Source organism: Elephantulus edwardii, unplaced genomic scaffold, assembly GCF_000299155.1.
Source record: "Elephantulus edwardii isolate Elephantulus edwardi_28Jun2011 unplaced genomic scaffold, EleEdw1.0 scaffold00085, whole genome shotgun sequence".
Classification (NCBI taxonomy): Eukaryota; Metazoa; Chordata; class Mammalia; order Macroscelidea; family Macroscelididae; genus Elephantulus; species Elephantulus edwardii.
Genome location: NW_006399835.1, coordinates 14,018,016 through 14,033,119, shown reverse-complemented (window position 1 = coordinate 14,033,119; position 15,104 = coordinate 14,018,016). Strand labels below are relative to the sequence as shown.

Below are 15,104 nucleotides of genomic sequence, written 5' to 3'. Positions count from 1 at the left end.
CTGTTTGCCTCCCGCATGCAGGCCGACCAGCCAGTGGGAGCGCGGCTGTTCATTCCCCTGAGGCGCTGGCGGAGGCGCTCACGTGCGCGGTGAGGCCCGAGGTCCGCAAGGGCCGCGGGGCGGGGCGGGGTCACGGCAGGGAGACCGGCCGGGTTCCGCCTGTACCCTCAGCCGGACGGGGGGGGGGGGGGGCAACAACACCATGTGGAGCGACCGCAGCTCCTTCCCGAGCCTGGAGGTGGACGTGATCGTGGTCTACGTGGTGCACACCTGCTGGGTCATGTGTGGCATCGTCTACACCAGCCCATGCGCTCAGGACGGCAACTGCATCCAGCCCTTTCCTGGCCCGGAGGTCCAAGCTGCAGCTGAGTGTCTACACCACCACTAGGTCCAACCAGGTGCTGGGAACAACGTGGACTTGGTGTTGAACGTGGAGGACTTTGACATGGAGTCCAGATTTGAAAGGACAGTTAATGTTTCTGTACCAAAGACGGCGAGAAACAATGGGACCCTGTATGCCTACATTTTCCTCCATCACGCTGGGATCTTACTGTGGCAGGATGGAAAGGAGGTGCACCTCGTCAGTCCTCTAACCACCTACATGGTCCTCAAGCCTGAAGACGTCAACCTCCTGACAGGGGAGTCTGCCACACTGCAAATCGAAGCTGAAAAGCAGCGGAGCTGGCAGGGCCTTGCATGAGGCCACTTCTCACTGGCGGCCGAGGCTGACGCTAAACGTGATGGTGGGTGATTTTGTCTTCGACGGGTCCTCTCTGCCCTCTGATGTGCACTGGTACTTGAAGATGATCCAGTTAGGGGAAACTGTCCATGACCTTCCCGTTCTGGTCGTCGATCAGCTAGCTGACCGCTCAACCACGGAGCGTGTCCTACGACAAGGTCTCGCTGGGGAGGCTGCGCTTCTGGATCCACAAGCAGGATGCCATATACTCGCCGCAGCAGGTCGGGTTTTCAGAGAAAGATGCTGATGAAGTGAAAGGACTCTTTGTAGACACCAACTTGTATTTCTTGACCCTGACCTTCTTCATCGCAGCTTTTTGTCTCCTTTTTGATTTCCTGGCTTTTAAAAATGACATCAGCTTCTGGAAGACAAAGAAGGGCATGATTGGCATGTCCACCAAAGCAGTGCTCTGGCGATGCTGCAGAGCCGTGGTCATCTCCCTCTTCCTGTAGGACGAGCGCACGAGCCTGCTGGTGCTGATCCCCGCGGGCAGCGGAGCGGCCATCGAGTTATGGAAAGCGGAAAAAAGCATTGAAAATGACTGTTGTCTGGAGAGGCCTCTTACCTGGTCTTCAGTGTGGTACTTAGAGTGAGTGGAAAAGAATAACCGAGGAGTAGGACACTCAGGCCGTGAAGTACTTGTGGTCCCTGCTGTAACCAACTCTGCGTCGGCGCAGTTGTTGATTCACTCCAGAACATCAAGTACAAAAGTTAGTACTCCTGATTAATCAACAGCTTCGTCAACGCAGTCTAGCTTTCGGCTTCCTCTTCATGCTGCCCCAGCTCTTCGTGAACTACAAGATGAAGTCAGTGGCTCACCTGCTCTGGAAGGCCTTTACCTATAGAGCTTTCAACACCTTCGTTGAAGACTTCTTCGCCTTCATCACCACCATGCCCACCTCGCACTGGATGGCCGTGGTGTTCCTGGTGCAACTGTACCAGAGGTATCTTTATCCCATGGGCAGGGTGAACGAGTCTGGGGAGTCTTACGAAGAGAAGCCCACCTGGAAGCCCCACCCGGACTCACCGCGGGACCCACAGGCCACTCAGAGCCACCTGTCCGAGCTCCACAGGCCTGGGGGGGGGGGGGGGCCCGACGCCACTCGGGCCCAGGGTTACCCTGCACAAGGCCCATCTCTGTCAAAGAACAGTTGTGATTGTTCCTGGTGCAACTGTACCAGAGGTATCTTTATCCCATGGGCAGGGTGAACGAGTCTGGGGAGTCTTACGAAGAGAAGCCCACCTGGAAGCCCCACCCGGACTCACCGCGGGACCCACAGGCCGCTCAGAGCCACCTGCCCGAGCTCCACAGGCCTGGGGAAGGGGGGGGGCCCGACGCCACTCGGGCCCAGGGTTACCCTGCACAAGGCCCATCTCTGTCAAAGAACAGTTGTGATTGTCCAGACACTGCTTATTGGAAGCTATTGATGGAGTCTCCTGGACATTCTACGTTCTTAGCTGCCATAACTTCTCTTGACATCCCTGGCAGCTCTCACGTCCTTGTGTTGCCTTTGGAAGGAACTTCCTGTGTCCCTGTCTGTACGCCTTGCCGTGCGCCTGCTCCACGCTGCTGGCTGGCCTTGGTGGCGCAGCGGCTCCGTCCCCGCTGTCTACTGGCCATCCTGGGAGGGGCGGGGCTCGCCTGTGTCACCCCGCCCACTACCTGAGCCAAGAGCGTGCCCATTAGAGGTCCGCGGAGGCTGGGAGCAGCAGGGACCATCATTTCAGGCTGTTGATTGTTCTCACCTGCACCACCCCCATGTGAACTCCGAATGCCCATCTAAACCCGTTTTGTATAGACTCTCTGGAATCAAACCGCTTTTTTCTCTTTTGTTGAAAATGTTAATGATTTTAAAGCTTATTGTATGTATGTTTCTATTTGAAAATAAATTTCTCTGGCATAAAAAAAAAGAAATATTGCTTTGGACAAACCTACTGTAAAAGACCTTTTTAAATTGTTGAGAAGCAAAAAGAAAACTTTGAGTACTAATGTGCACTTGGCCCAAGCCGTGCTATTTTCATTCCCTCACTATGCATGCCAAAACCAGATAGTGAATAAAGAAGAATGAGCAAGAATCAATATTTTTGAATTAAAGTATTGGTGAAGAATTTTGAATAGACCACCATTTTCTCCTTAGAAAATCTCCTTGCTTGTCTGTATTTTCACATACTTTAGACATATTGGCAAGAAGGATCAGTCTCCTAGAGAAGGACACCATTCTTGGTAACATTGAAGGTCAGTGAAAAGGAAGAAGGCCCTCAATGAGATGAACTGGCACAGTAGTCACGACAGCTGGCTCAGACATAGTAACAATTGTCAAGATGGCACAGGACCAAACAGTATCTCATTCTGTTGTATGTAAAGTCACTATGATTGGGAACAAACCCTACAGGAAAGATATATGGACTAGTGGAAATAGAGTACATATAAAGAATATTATTATTGTTGTCATGGGCTTTGAGAGGGAAAAGACCCTCCAGTGGGTTTTCAGAGGCTGTAAATCATGTGGGAATAGAGTACCCATCTTTCTCCTGCACAGCAGATGTGTCATCAGAGCAGCATAATGCCTTACCTCTAGGTCACCAGCTCTTCCTGACATAGAGAATAGCATTGCCATTGTCTGTAATACTGTCTAGAGATAGTGTGCATGTGTTTCCTGAATTGTGGTCATTCACAAAAGCAAGTTAAATTTGGAGGGGGGAGGATGAAATCTATCTCCACCTAACATTCTGTTTCCAACTAGGACGAGAGACTTTTGGTCTATCTGTGAACAAATTTGGAAAGAAAAGGAGGTAGATAGGCTCATACATTGAAGCGCCTCTATTTCAAACTCTTGACAATAGATTTACCCAATGTTGCCATGGGTGTTAATTGTGGATTCAAGGAATAGTAAATCATTGATGATGTCAATCTTTTCTCCTCCAATCATGATGTTGCCTAGTACTGTGGATTTTTGTTTTCTTTATGCTGAAATGCAATTCGTGTTGCTGTAGACTTTGATCTTCTTCAGCAAGTGCTTTAAGTCTTTTTCACTATCTACAAGCAAAGTTGTCTTCTACTTAAGGCAGATTATTGAGGAGACTTCCTTCAATTCTGATGTTACATTCTACTTCATGTAATGTAGTTTCTTGAATTATTTGTTCAGCATATAGAATGAACAGACATGGAGAAAGGATAAAGCCCAACACACACCTTTCTCGATTTTAAACCATGAATTATCCATTTAAAGACTAAGGAACGATTGTATACATTTGAAAGTTGGACTAGACAATGAATAAGGAAGACTGAAGAAGAATCTATGCCTATGTCAGCAAATAATACTAAAAGGACAAATAAATTGATCTTGGAGAAAGTGCAGTAAGGATGTTACTTAGGGCTAAGGCTGGTGAAATATGGTCTCACATACTTTGAGCATGTTTTAGGAGGGGCACCTGAACAAAGGCATCACGCTGGGAAAATCAGAGGGTTAACAAAAAAAGGGGAAAACTCTCAACCAGTTGGATTGACACAGTGACTGCAACAATGGGAATAAGCAGGGTGGAGATCATGATGATGATTCAGGGTGGGGAAGGTCTTGATCTGATGCTCACAGGGTGTCTGAGTCATAGTCAACTCAAGGGCACCTAATAGCACATCTGATACCAAGAATAGGTCAATCTCTTTCTCGAAATTTACAGCAGGATCATATTTATAACTCATTAAGAGTAAACCTCAATTAATAAAATCAGATGCTAGGAAAATGAGGAAACACAATTTACAGTACTTTAAAAAAAACAAACAAACCAAACTTTACCTCATTGTTTTCCCAACACTTTTTAAAATGAATTAGAAACAGATGTTAAAATTGCTGCCAACTGTTCACTTATCATCTGTAAATTGTCACTTGTTCACCATTATATTAAATGTTAGGCTTTATTAGTTTCAAGAGTCTTGCAGTACAGGTGTTGATGGATTATTAAAGTTACAGGATATTGAAATAACTTTAATAATTGTTAAAACATTTTTTGTTTAACAATAAAGAAAACTGAGAAATCTGGAATTCTGAAACTCTCACAAGTTATCTTAAAAAAATATCCATGCAATCCCAGAGATATGTGGTTTGAATCCACCAGATGCTCTGCCGAGGAAGGAGGGGCCATCTCCTCCTGTACCAGTCAGATCCAATTTGACAGTACACACACACACACACACACACACACACAAAATAATAAAATAAAAATTAAAAAAATATTTAAAAAATCCAAAAGTCAATATTTGCTATTCAATTCAATGAAATCTTTTGGGCAGCATCTATATTTTTGTCCTTTCAGTTTCCCCTTTTACAGTTAAAGAACACAAGAAGCTCCACAACTCAGGGACCAAATAAGAAGGACTGACAAACAAGGATTTTCAAGTTCAGAGAGGGTAGAGCTTCTAGAAGGTTGAAATAATATGGGCAGGAATCTCAGAGGCAAGTCTAATTGGGCATTGAAGAGCATGCAGGATTTGTTACATGTATATATGGCTTTAGTGAATCTCACACTGAACAGGGCTGTGTAGTCAAAGGGAGATGGCAGGGAAAAAAAAGACTTCTAGTGGTGGTGTTGTGTGCCTTTGAGTCGGAACCGACTCATAGCTGACACTCCAGTGACTTTTCCACTGGATTCTCCTGTGGATTTTCAGAGGCAGTAAATCATATGGGAGGAGACTGCCTATCTTGCGTCAGCACAGCAGCTGGTGGATTTGAACCACATGCTTTTGGGATTGCAGCACAGCTTCTTACCATTTCTAAGATGAGGTCATAAAAAACCATTATGACTTCTAACTGTGGTTTCTCTCAATGCTCATTCTGATTGAATCCAATTGCCATTGTCAAGATGCCCTTTAGGCAGCTCACAGAGAGGCTCATTTAAGAAAGGAACTATAGCCTTCTGCCACCAACCAGAACCAGGGAAGCCTTTAGATAGCTATATGACTGCAGTGCAATTCTAGGCATTATCTTGACTGCAACTTTAAGAAGTGGATGGCTAATCTGCTCCTTAGTCTGTCTTGAACTGGAAGCTTCACTGCAACCTGTCCACCGTGGGTGATCCTGCTGGTATTTGAAATATCTATGGCATAGTTTTCAGCATCACAGCAACATGCAAGCCACCACAGTACTGCAAACTGATAGACTGCAAACTGAGTGGTTTGTGGATAATCATTAGTATAACTCCTAGTGACTCTATGAACAAAAAATATAAACAGTGTTTTATCCTGAGCCATCCTCACACTTCCTGACACACAAGAAGAGCTCATTGCGGCAGTCACTGTGTCAAGATACCTGGTTGAGGGTCTTCCTCTCCTTCACTGACTCGCCACCCTTTCCAACATCATGTCTCTCTCCAAGGAATACCCCCTCCTAGCAACATGCCCAAAGTATGTGAAGTGAAATGTCATAATTTTTACCTCCAAAGAGCACTCTGGCTGCACACTCTCCAAGATAATATTTGTTTGTTCAAATAAATAATATTTATTTGTTCAGCAGTCTTCTCCAACACCATAGCTCAAAGGTGTCAATTCTTTTCCTGTCATTCTTATTCACTATCCAGCTCTCAGGTACACAGCAAGTGATTGGAAAGACTATGGCCTGAATCTGACACACCTTAGTCCTAAAACTGACATCATTACTCTTCAATAATTTGGAGAGGTCCCTAACTGCAAATTTTCCCAGTGTAATGCTCCTCCTTATTTCCTGACTTCTGGTACCAAGGGTGCTATTTGTGGATACAAGCAAGATGAAACTGTTGACAGTTTCAATCTCTTCTCCATCCATCATGATGCTAACTATTGGTCCAGTGGTTAAAAATCTTTGTTTTCTTGACATTGAGATGTAATCCATACTGAAGGCTTCATTCCTTGATCTTCTGCAACAAATGCTTCAAGTCCTCCTCACTTTCAGCAGTCAAGGTTGTGCAATCTGCATAACGTAGGTTATTGATGAATCTCCCTCCAATCCTGATGTCACACTCTTCTTCATAGAGTACAAGCTGAGAGAACTAAAAAACAAATTTAATCTTCATGTTGCAATATTGAAAGATGCTATGCGCAAGATATTGAATGACCTAGAAAGCATCAAAAGAAGATGGAGGGAATACACAGAATCACTGTACCAGAAAGAACTGATTGATACTGAAAAATTTCAGGGAGTACCATATGAACAGAAGCTAATGGTAATGAAGGAGGAAGTAGAAACAGCATTGAAGGCATTGGCAAAAATATAAGGTCCCAGGAATCTGTGAGATACAAATTGACTTGTTTTAATTAACAGATGCAGTCTCAGATGTGCTTACCAATCTATACCAGGAAATTTGGAGGACAGCTGTCTGGCTAATGGATAGGAAGAGGTCCCATATTTGTTCCCATTCCCAAGAAAAGTGATCCAACAGAATGTAGAAACTATTGAATAGTATCATTAATATCACACGCAAGCAAAATCTTGAAGATAATTAGAAAACAGCTAGAACAGTACATAGGTAGGGAACTGACAGAAGTTCAAGTAGGATTTAGAAGAGCCCATGGCACCAGGGATATTACTGCTATGGCTTATGGATCCTGGCTGAAAGTTAAAGAATGCCAGAAGAATGTCTATTTATGCTTTAGTGACTATACAAAGGCATTTAACTGTGTCAATCATAACAAGTTTTGGCTGACATTGAGAAGAGTGGGAGTCCCAGAGTACTTAATTGTGCTCATGTGAAACCTATACCTGGACCAGGAGGCTGTTGTGAGAATAGAGCAGGGAAACACTGCCTGATTTATAAGTGAGAGAAGGGTGAGTTGGGGTTGTATTCTCTCTCCATACCTATTAAATCTGTTATTAGTGATATTGTTTGCTAATTTCCACATCCTATTGCATTAGTTTTTATGCAAATGAGAATAAAGAAAGATCTCTTCCAGTCAACTGGCCAGTGAGCTGTCTTCCAGATTTCTTGGCTCAACTGGGTGAGCATATCAGGGCATTACACTGAGTCAATCACAAAAGTACATTATTTTATGACCTCACTTATATAAAAAGACAAGACAAATGTATAAGAAAGAAAAATTTCTTAGTGATTTCCAGGGCACAGGGGCAAGAAGAAAGTGAAAAAGGGATGCTTTTGGAGCACTAAGTTTCAGTTTATGAAGATGGAAACATCAAAGAGTGAAGTTTTACAGTCAATTTATGTAATTGCTGTAAAAAATTTGTATATTTTTAAGAAGTAACTTAGTAAAAGTTATGTAATGTATTTACAACAATGGAAAAAAAATGCAACTGCCAAGGCTGCTCACACACAACCAAATAACTCATGGAATTTGATCCCTTCCTTTGGAGGTGGAGGGTCCCGATTTTAATAGAGATTCTAGTTAAATGGCCTTACAATGTGTGCACTGCTTCCACTCTACCTTCTAACTTATTTAATCTTTAAACCTTATGCCACAAATATGTACCCAAGTCTACAAGTCTACTCAAAACCAAATAATAATGGATCTTAAATGGTAAAGCACATCTGTCTTGACCATTTTTCTCTTTTAAGAACTATTTATACTAGATCACTGACAAGAGAAACTGGATTGTCATGTTCCATTGAGTCGCCTGCAACTCATAGTGACCTTAAGTGCAACAGCTCTGAACCCTGCCCTATCCTGAGCAAATATCACTGTCTCCAACAGAACTATCACCATTATCCCAGTCACTTGAGTCAATCCATCTCATCTAGGGTCTTCCTTACTTGCCTTGTCCCTGTGCCCTTCCAAGCATGATTTCCTTCTCCAAGGACTGGCCCTTCCTGGTAACATGTCCAAAGTTTGTCAGATGGAGCTTCAAAATCCTAACCTTCAAGGAGCAGCTTGGTTTCACCCTCTCCGGGAAGGATCTGTTTGTTCTCTCAGCAGTTCATGGTATGTTCAATACTCTTCTCCAACACCACAGATCAAAGGTATCTGTTCTTCTATCATCCTTAGTCATTGTCCAGCTCTCTGATGCGTAGCAAGTAATTGCAAAGACCATGGCTTGAATCAGGAGTACCTTATTCTCTAGACTGATATCATTGCTCATCAGTACTCTGGAGAGGTCTCTGACAGTTTATTTCCCCAATGACATTAGCCTTTTGATTTACTGACTGCTAGTATTAAGAGTGTTGATTGTGGAACCAAGCAAGCTGAAATTGTTGACAATCTCAATCTCTTCTCCATCTATGATAATGCTACCAATTGGCCCAGTGATGAGAATATTTGTTTTCTTTATGTTTAGATTCAATCCATATTGAAGACTTCAGTCCTTGACCTACTGCAGCAAATGCCGCAAGTTCTCCTCAGTTTCAGCAAGCAAGGTTGTGTCATCTACATAACACAGGTTGCTGATGAATCCTTCTCCAGTGCTGGTTCCACACCCCTCCTCATAAAGTCCAGCCTCCCAGAAGAACTTTTCTGCATTTAGATTGAAAAGGCATGGAGATATGATGCATCCACGGCTTATACCTTTCCTGCTGTGTTTCCTTTGTTCTGATGACTGCCACCTGGTCTAAGTATGTGTCATGGTTCATAAATGTCTGGGATTCCCATTTTTATCAAGTTGTTGTGATTCACACAGTCAAATACCTTTGTATAGCAGATGAAACACAGATAAGCATTCCTCTGGTACTCTCTGCTTTCAACCAAGATCCATCTAACATTGGCTATGATGTCCCTAGTGTCACAGCCTCTTCTAAACCCAGCTTGTACTTCTGGTAGTTCTCTGTCAATGGATTGTTCCTGATCCAGACCATAGTCTTTTCAGTCACCTAACAGAGGAAGAACTGAAGCCTTTGAATTATGGTGCTAGAGAAGAGTACCTACTATCCCATGGACTAACAAAGTAACAGGTAAGTCTTGGAGAAAGTGCAGCCAGAGTGCCCATTAGTGGCAAGGATGGTGAGGATTCATCCCATTCTTTGAGCATGTTGGTATAAGAAGCTAGTTCTTGAAGAATGACACCCTGCTTGGAAAGGGGGAGGGATGGCAGAGGAGGGAAAGACACTCAGCCAGGTAGATTGACATGGTGACTGCAGCAGTGGGCTCGAGTGTGTCAGGAAGGGTGAGGATGGAACAGGGTAGGTAAGACAGAGTTCAGGCCTGATGTTCATACAGTCGCTATGAGTCGTATTCGACTCAATGGCACCTAATACCAACAACAAAACTTTTTTCCCCCCTTAAAATGTTTATTTTAATGAAAGTTTACAGAGACTTTCGATTTTCATTCATTCATTCATTGTTGCACACTTTCTTCCCTGTCCACCCCTTGCCCCAGTCACTTTTTCTCTTTGAAAAGTAAATTTTTGAAAAATTCTGTTATACAATCCCCTTCGCTCCCCCCCGAGTCCACTCCACTACGCAGCCTTCGCGCTAGACTCCTGCCATGACAATAATATCTAATCACATATTTCTCCTAAACAGTTCTATCCCTCATCTGTTTCAATGCAGTATGTATTATTTATCCTCTTAGTTTCCCCTCAACCCCTGTCAGTCCTGTTTTACAACAGTGGCACTATGCAGTATATATTCTTTTGTGACTGAGATATTTCATTCAGTATAATGTCCTCCAGGGTAATTTTGTGTAATTTCTTGAGTTCCTTGTTTTTCTTTATTAATTTTCATTAAAGTTTACAGACTTTGGATTTCCATTCATTCATTGTACTTTTCTCCCTATCCAACCTTCACCCACCCCCTCCCCCCGTTCGCTCTTTTCTTTGAAAAGTAAAATAAAAATTATTTCATTCACAACAAAACTTTTAAACGTTTACAACAAGTGCGAGAGTCTTCACTTATACTTCTGAACCGGACCAACTTGTGAGACTGGGTTTTCTCCTTCCCTGACTGACCCTTGACTCTTTCCTCAAATCTAGTACGAAAAAAGCTGCAATGCGAGTTCTCCTTTCATCTTCACCTTCTCTGTGAGCTGCTGCCTTCCTTTTTCCTCGCTTTCTCTAGCTAGCACTTGCCATTCTGAGTTTTCTAAATTCCACACGTAGAAACCGAGAGCTCGAGAAGCCACACTCTGGACCCGCAGCGTCTGCCCGCCCGCCCCCTGCCCGCGCCGGCCGGGCCCGTGGCATTCTGGGACTTGGAGTCTCTAGAAGCGCAGCTGCTTCAAGCACGTCTCCTCCTCCCGGCGTCCGTCGCTGCCTCTTGCCCTGGGGACGCCATGACGTATCACTCCCACCGTCCCTTGCCTCCTCCCAATTTCTTCCTTTCCTAAGAAGCCCAGTCTTGGACTCCAGGAACCTTTTACGTCAGCCGCAGCTCAGAGTTGGTCCCGGCACTGGTCCACTTTTCGGCAAAGTGACGTGGACGTCAACAGCAATGGCGGCAGGAGAAGAGGTCCTGCCACTGCCCACGTCGGGCGGCGACAGCTGGTGAGTAGAAACGCGGGGTCGATTCGCGCTGTCCTTGTGTCTTTCCTTCTTGTCACCCTGTGTGTCGCAGAGACACCGGCAGGTGCTGGCATGCCGTGGGAAGCCTTAGGAGAAGGGCCGGCAGCCCAGCCCGCGCCGCCCAGACTGGAACGCCAGTGGGGAGGGGTGTGGTCCAGGTGGCAGCTTCTCCACTCCTAATTGTTATGGAGGCAGTGGCACTGCGGCTAGACCGGAGCAGGGTCCCAGGCCTTGGGAGTTGGTTGGAGTAAGCTGGTTAGGTAGGAAGTTTCTTAAATAGGAATCAGAGGCGCTGCCCAACCTACCGATTGAAGGAAACACCGTTTGAAATTACCACGGTGACCTTTGCCTGTGATACACGCAGGGAGGATCCCTCCCACATAGCTGAAATTTTTTTCAGTTTTTATTTCTAGTCTTTTGTTTCGCGTTCCAGCAATTTGCACCATTCATCCCTTTTGATCGAGTCTCTTTTCTTTACAGTTACTTTTTTCACAGGATTTTCACAGCATACACAGTATGATGTGTATGCTGCACGCAAGGTTTTGCATGCTTACCTGATTTATAATCAGATGTGTAAGGCTTCACAACAGTATTTTGGTAAACTGTAGTGTCTCAGGGTTGCTAAATGTTTGGGAAAGGCTCAACTTTTAAATAGTTGATGTTCACAATAAGCTTTTACAGACAATACCATTAAAAAAAAAATAGAACCTTTACAGATTTGTGGAAGTTTTACCATTGATCTAAATGTATTTGACATTAAAACTAGTTTTCAATTTGTTTGTACTGGTTTTCAGTTCATATAACGTGCAACAGCTCGCTGGCAAGCCATTTATCTGAGAATAATGTAGAACATACTTAGAGCATGTTATCAACAGGAGCAAATTCCTGCAGTATCCTGCTTGGTAAAGTAGAAATCATCAAAAAAGAGAAAGATCTTCAGTGAGATGGATTGATATATTGGCTGGAACAATGGGCTAAAGCTCAGATTACAAGGATGGCACAGGACTTGGCAGTTTCATTCTATTGTGCATAAGGCTGCTTTGAGTTGGAACTGACACAGCAACACTTGTCAACAACATAGTAAATTTTGTGTTCCTTAAACTACATTCTTATTGACTGTGAAAGTGATACGAAGTAGTCTGATTTCTAGTTCTAAGAAATACCATAAATATTCAAGACAATTTTGATGTGGAAACACCATTTGAAATTTGTCCTCAATGTTTTATTGAAAATACCATGACTTAGGTCAGGTACACCTTAGTATTCAAACTGACATCCTTGCTCCTTATCACTGTGAAGAGGTTCTTTGCCACAGATCTGTCCATTGCAATATATTAATTGCTTTCTAAACTGCAGCTTTCTTTTAAAGAAATTTTATTTTATACTAGTTTGCTTACAGAGTTCATATACATTGTTGTTATTTTTTAAAATTTTATACTTACAAAGTTCTTATACATTGTTTTTCACACCAGATCTTTCCCATTTCCTTTACCTGCCCCTCCCTCTACCCATCAGATTGTGTGACCCTATGATTATCCCCCCCTGCCCTTCCTCACCCCTCCGCTCCTAGCCTTTGCCCCTTGGATCCTCATACCTGTCTTACTAGTTAACGTTTTTCTACAATAATGATCTTATACAGTATTTGTCCTTATGAGACAGAGTTAGTTCCCTTAGCATAATGCTCTCTGAGGCCCTCCCAAGTTATGTAGTAATTTTTGAAATCCTTGCTCCTGCTTGCTGTGTAGTATTCCATTGTGTGAATATACCACAATCTCAGCCTATTCAGTTATGGTTGAATATTTGGGCTGTTTCCATGTTCTTGTGATGGTGTATGGCGATGCTATGAACATTGGTATAAAAATCTCCATCTCTGTCTCCTTTCTGATTTTTTCAGGGTATATTCCAAGTGTGGAATAGCCAGATCATATGAAATTTATATGTTCAGCTTTTTGAGGAAACACCAAATTGCATTCCAGAGTGATTGTACCATTTTACAATCTCACTAACAGTGTATAAGAGTTCCTATCTCATTTTACAACAGTGGCACTATTCAGTATTTGTCCTTTTGTGACTGAGGATTCACTCAGCATAATGTCCTCCAAAGTCACCCATTTTGTATAATATTTCATGAGTTCCTTGTTTTTCAATGCAGTATAGTATTCCATTGTGTGAATATACGACAGCTTCTCTATCCTTCATTTATTGATGGGCACTTAGATTGTTTCCAACTCTTTGCTTTTGTCATTGGGGTTAGGGAAGACTGAGAAAGATGGGATAAATTATGTATACTGCATTGAAACAGATGAGGGAGAGAACTGTTTAAAAGGGGTATATGATTAGGTATTACTGTCATGACAGGAGTTCAGAATGAAGGCTGCATAGGGGAATGGATCTGAGGGGAGAGATTGTATAACAATGAAAGAATTTTTCTTTTACTTTTCAAAGAGAAGAGAGAAGGGGGGATGGGCAGGGAGAAAAGTGCAAAACAATGAATGGAAATCCAAAGTCTCTGTAAATTTTCACTTAAATTAATAATAATAAAAGAGTTCCTATCTCTCCACATCCTCTCCAACATTTATTACTTGGCTGTCTTGTTAAACTTTGCCACTGTTACTGATTGATACAGTAACTGGGGCAATGGGGGTTGGTGTGTCAGAATCAGTGAGACTGGCTTCAGGACAGGACAGACTACAGAGCTGCTGCACTTAAGGTCACTATGGGTTGCAGGCGACTGGAGGGTACATAACAACAGCTGGGGTGAGATGGTATCTCATTGTGGCTTTGATTTGCATCTCACTTATTGCCATTGATTTTGAGTATTCATGTGTCTGTTGGCTATCTGAATGTCTTCTACCGTGAAAGGTTTTTCCATGTCTTTTGCCCATTTTGTAATTATTAGCAGTCTTTTTCTTGTGGAGGTCCTGTAGGATTCTGTAAACTTATGCTATGAGACCCTTGTCTGAGATGATATTGCCAAATGTTTTTTTTTCCCCAGTCAGTAGGTGTTCTTGTCACTCTGTTGGAGAATGGTTTGTTTTTTTAAAAAAAATATTATTCATTTTAATGAACCTTTACAGAGATTTTGTATTTCCATTCATTCATTCATTCATTCATTGTTGCATTTTTCTCCCTAACCACCCACCCCCTCCCACCCAGTTCGCTCTTCTCTTTGAAAAGTAAAAGAAAAATTCTTTCATTGTTATACAATTTCACACCCCTCCCACCCCACCAAGGTACACTCCACTACTGCAGCCTCATTCTGATTCTTGTCATGACCATAATACCCAATCATATATCGCTTTCAAACTGTTCTCTCCCTCATCTATTTCAATGCAGTCTACATAATTTATCCAATTCTTCTCAGTCTCACCCCAACCCTGTTGTCAGTCCCATTCTCCAACAGTGGCACTATGCAGTATTTGTCTTTTTGTGACTGAGATATTTCACTCCACATAATGTCCTCCAGGGTCATCCATTTTGAATAATATTGCACGAGTTCCTTGTTTTTCAATGCAGCCGTAGTATTCCATTGTGTGAATATACTACAGCTTCTCTAGCCATTTGTTTGTTGATGGGCACTTAGGTTGTTTCCAACTCTGCTGTTGTGAACAAAGCTGCAATAAATATGGGTGTGCATATATCTGCCTGGGTGACAGTTACGGTTTTTTTAGGGTATATTGCCAGCAGAGGAATTGCTGGGTCAAATCGTATTTCTGTTTGCAAGTTTTTGAGAAAGCGCTATACAGCCTTCCGTAGTGGTTGCACCATTTTACACTCCCACCACCAGTGAATAAGGGTTCCAGTTTCTCTACATCCTCGCCAGCATTTGTTGTTTGCTACTCTGTTAAATTTTACTATTCTTCCTGGGGTGAGATATCTCATAGTTGTTTTGTGGAGAATGTTTTTGATGTGCACAGGGGTTTAATCTGTAGAAGGTCCCATTCATTTTAAAAAA

The 15,104-nt window shown here is 43.1% G+C and overlaps 1 pseudogene; it reads left to right on the top strand.

The window, feature by feature from the left end:
- Positions 1 to 202: 202 nt before the first annotated feature.
- LOC102844908 overlaps positions 203 to 15,104 on the top strand; it is a 17,736-nt pseudogene continuing 2,834 nt past the window's right edge.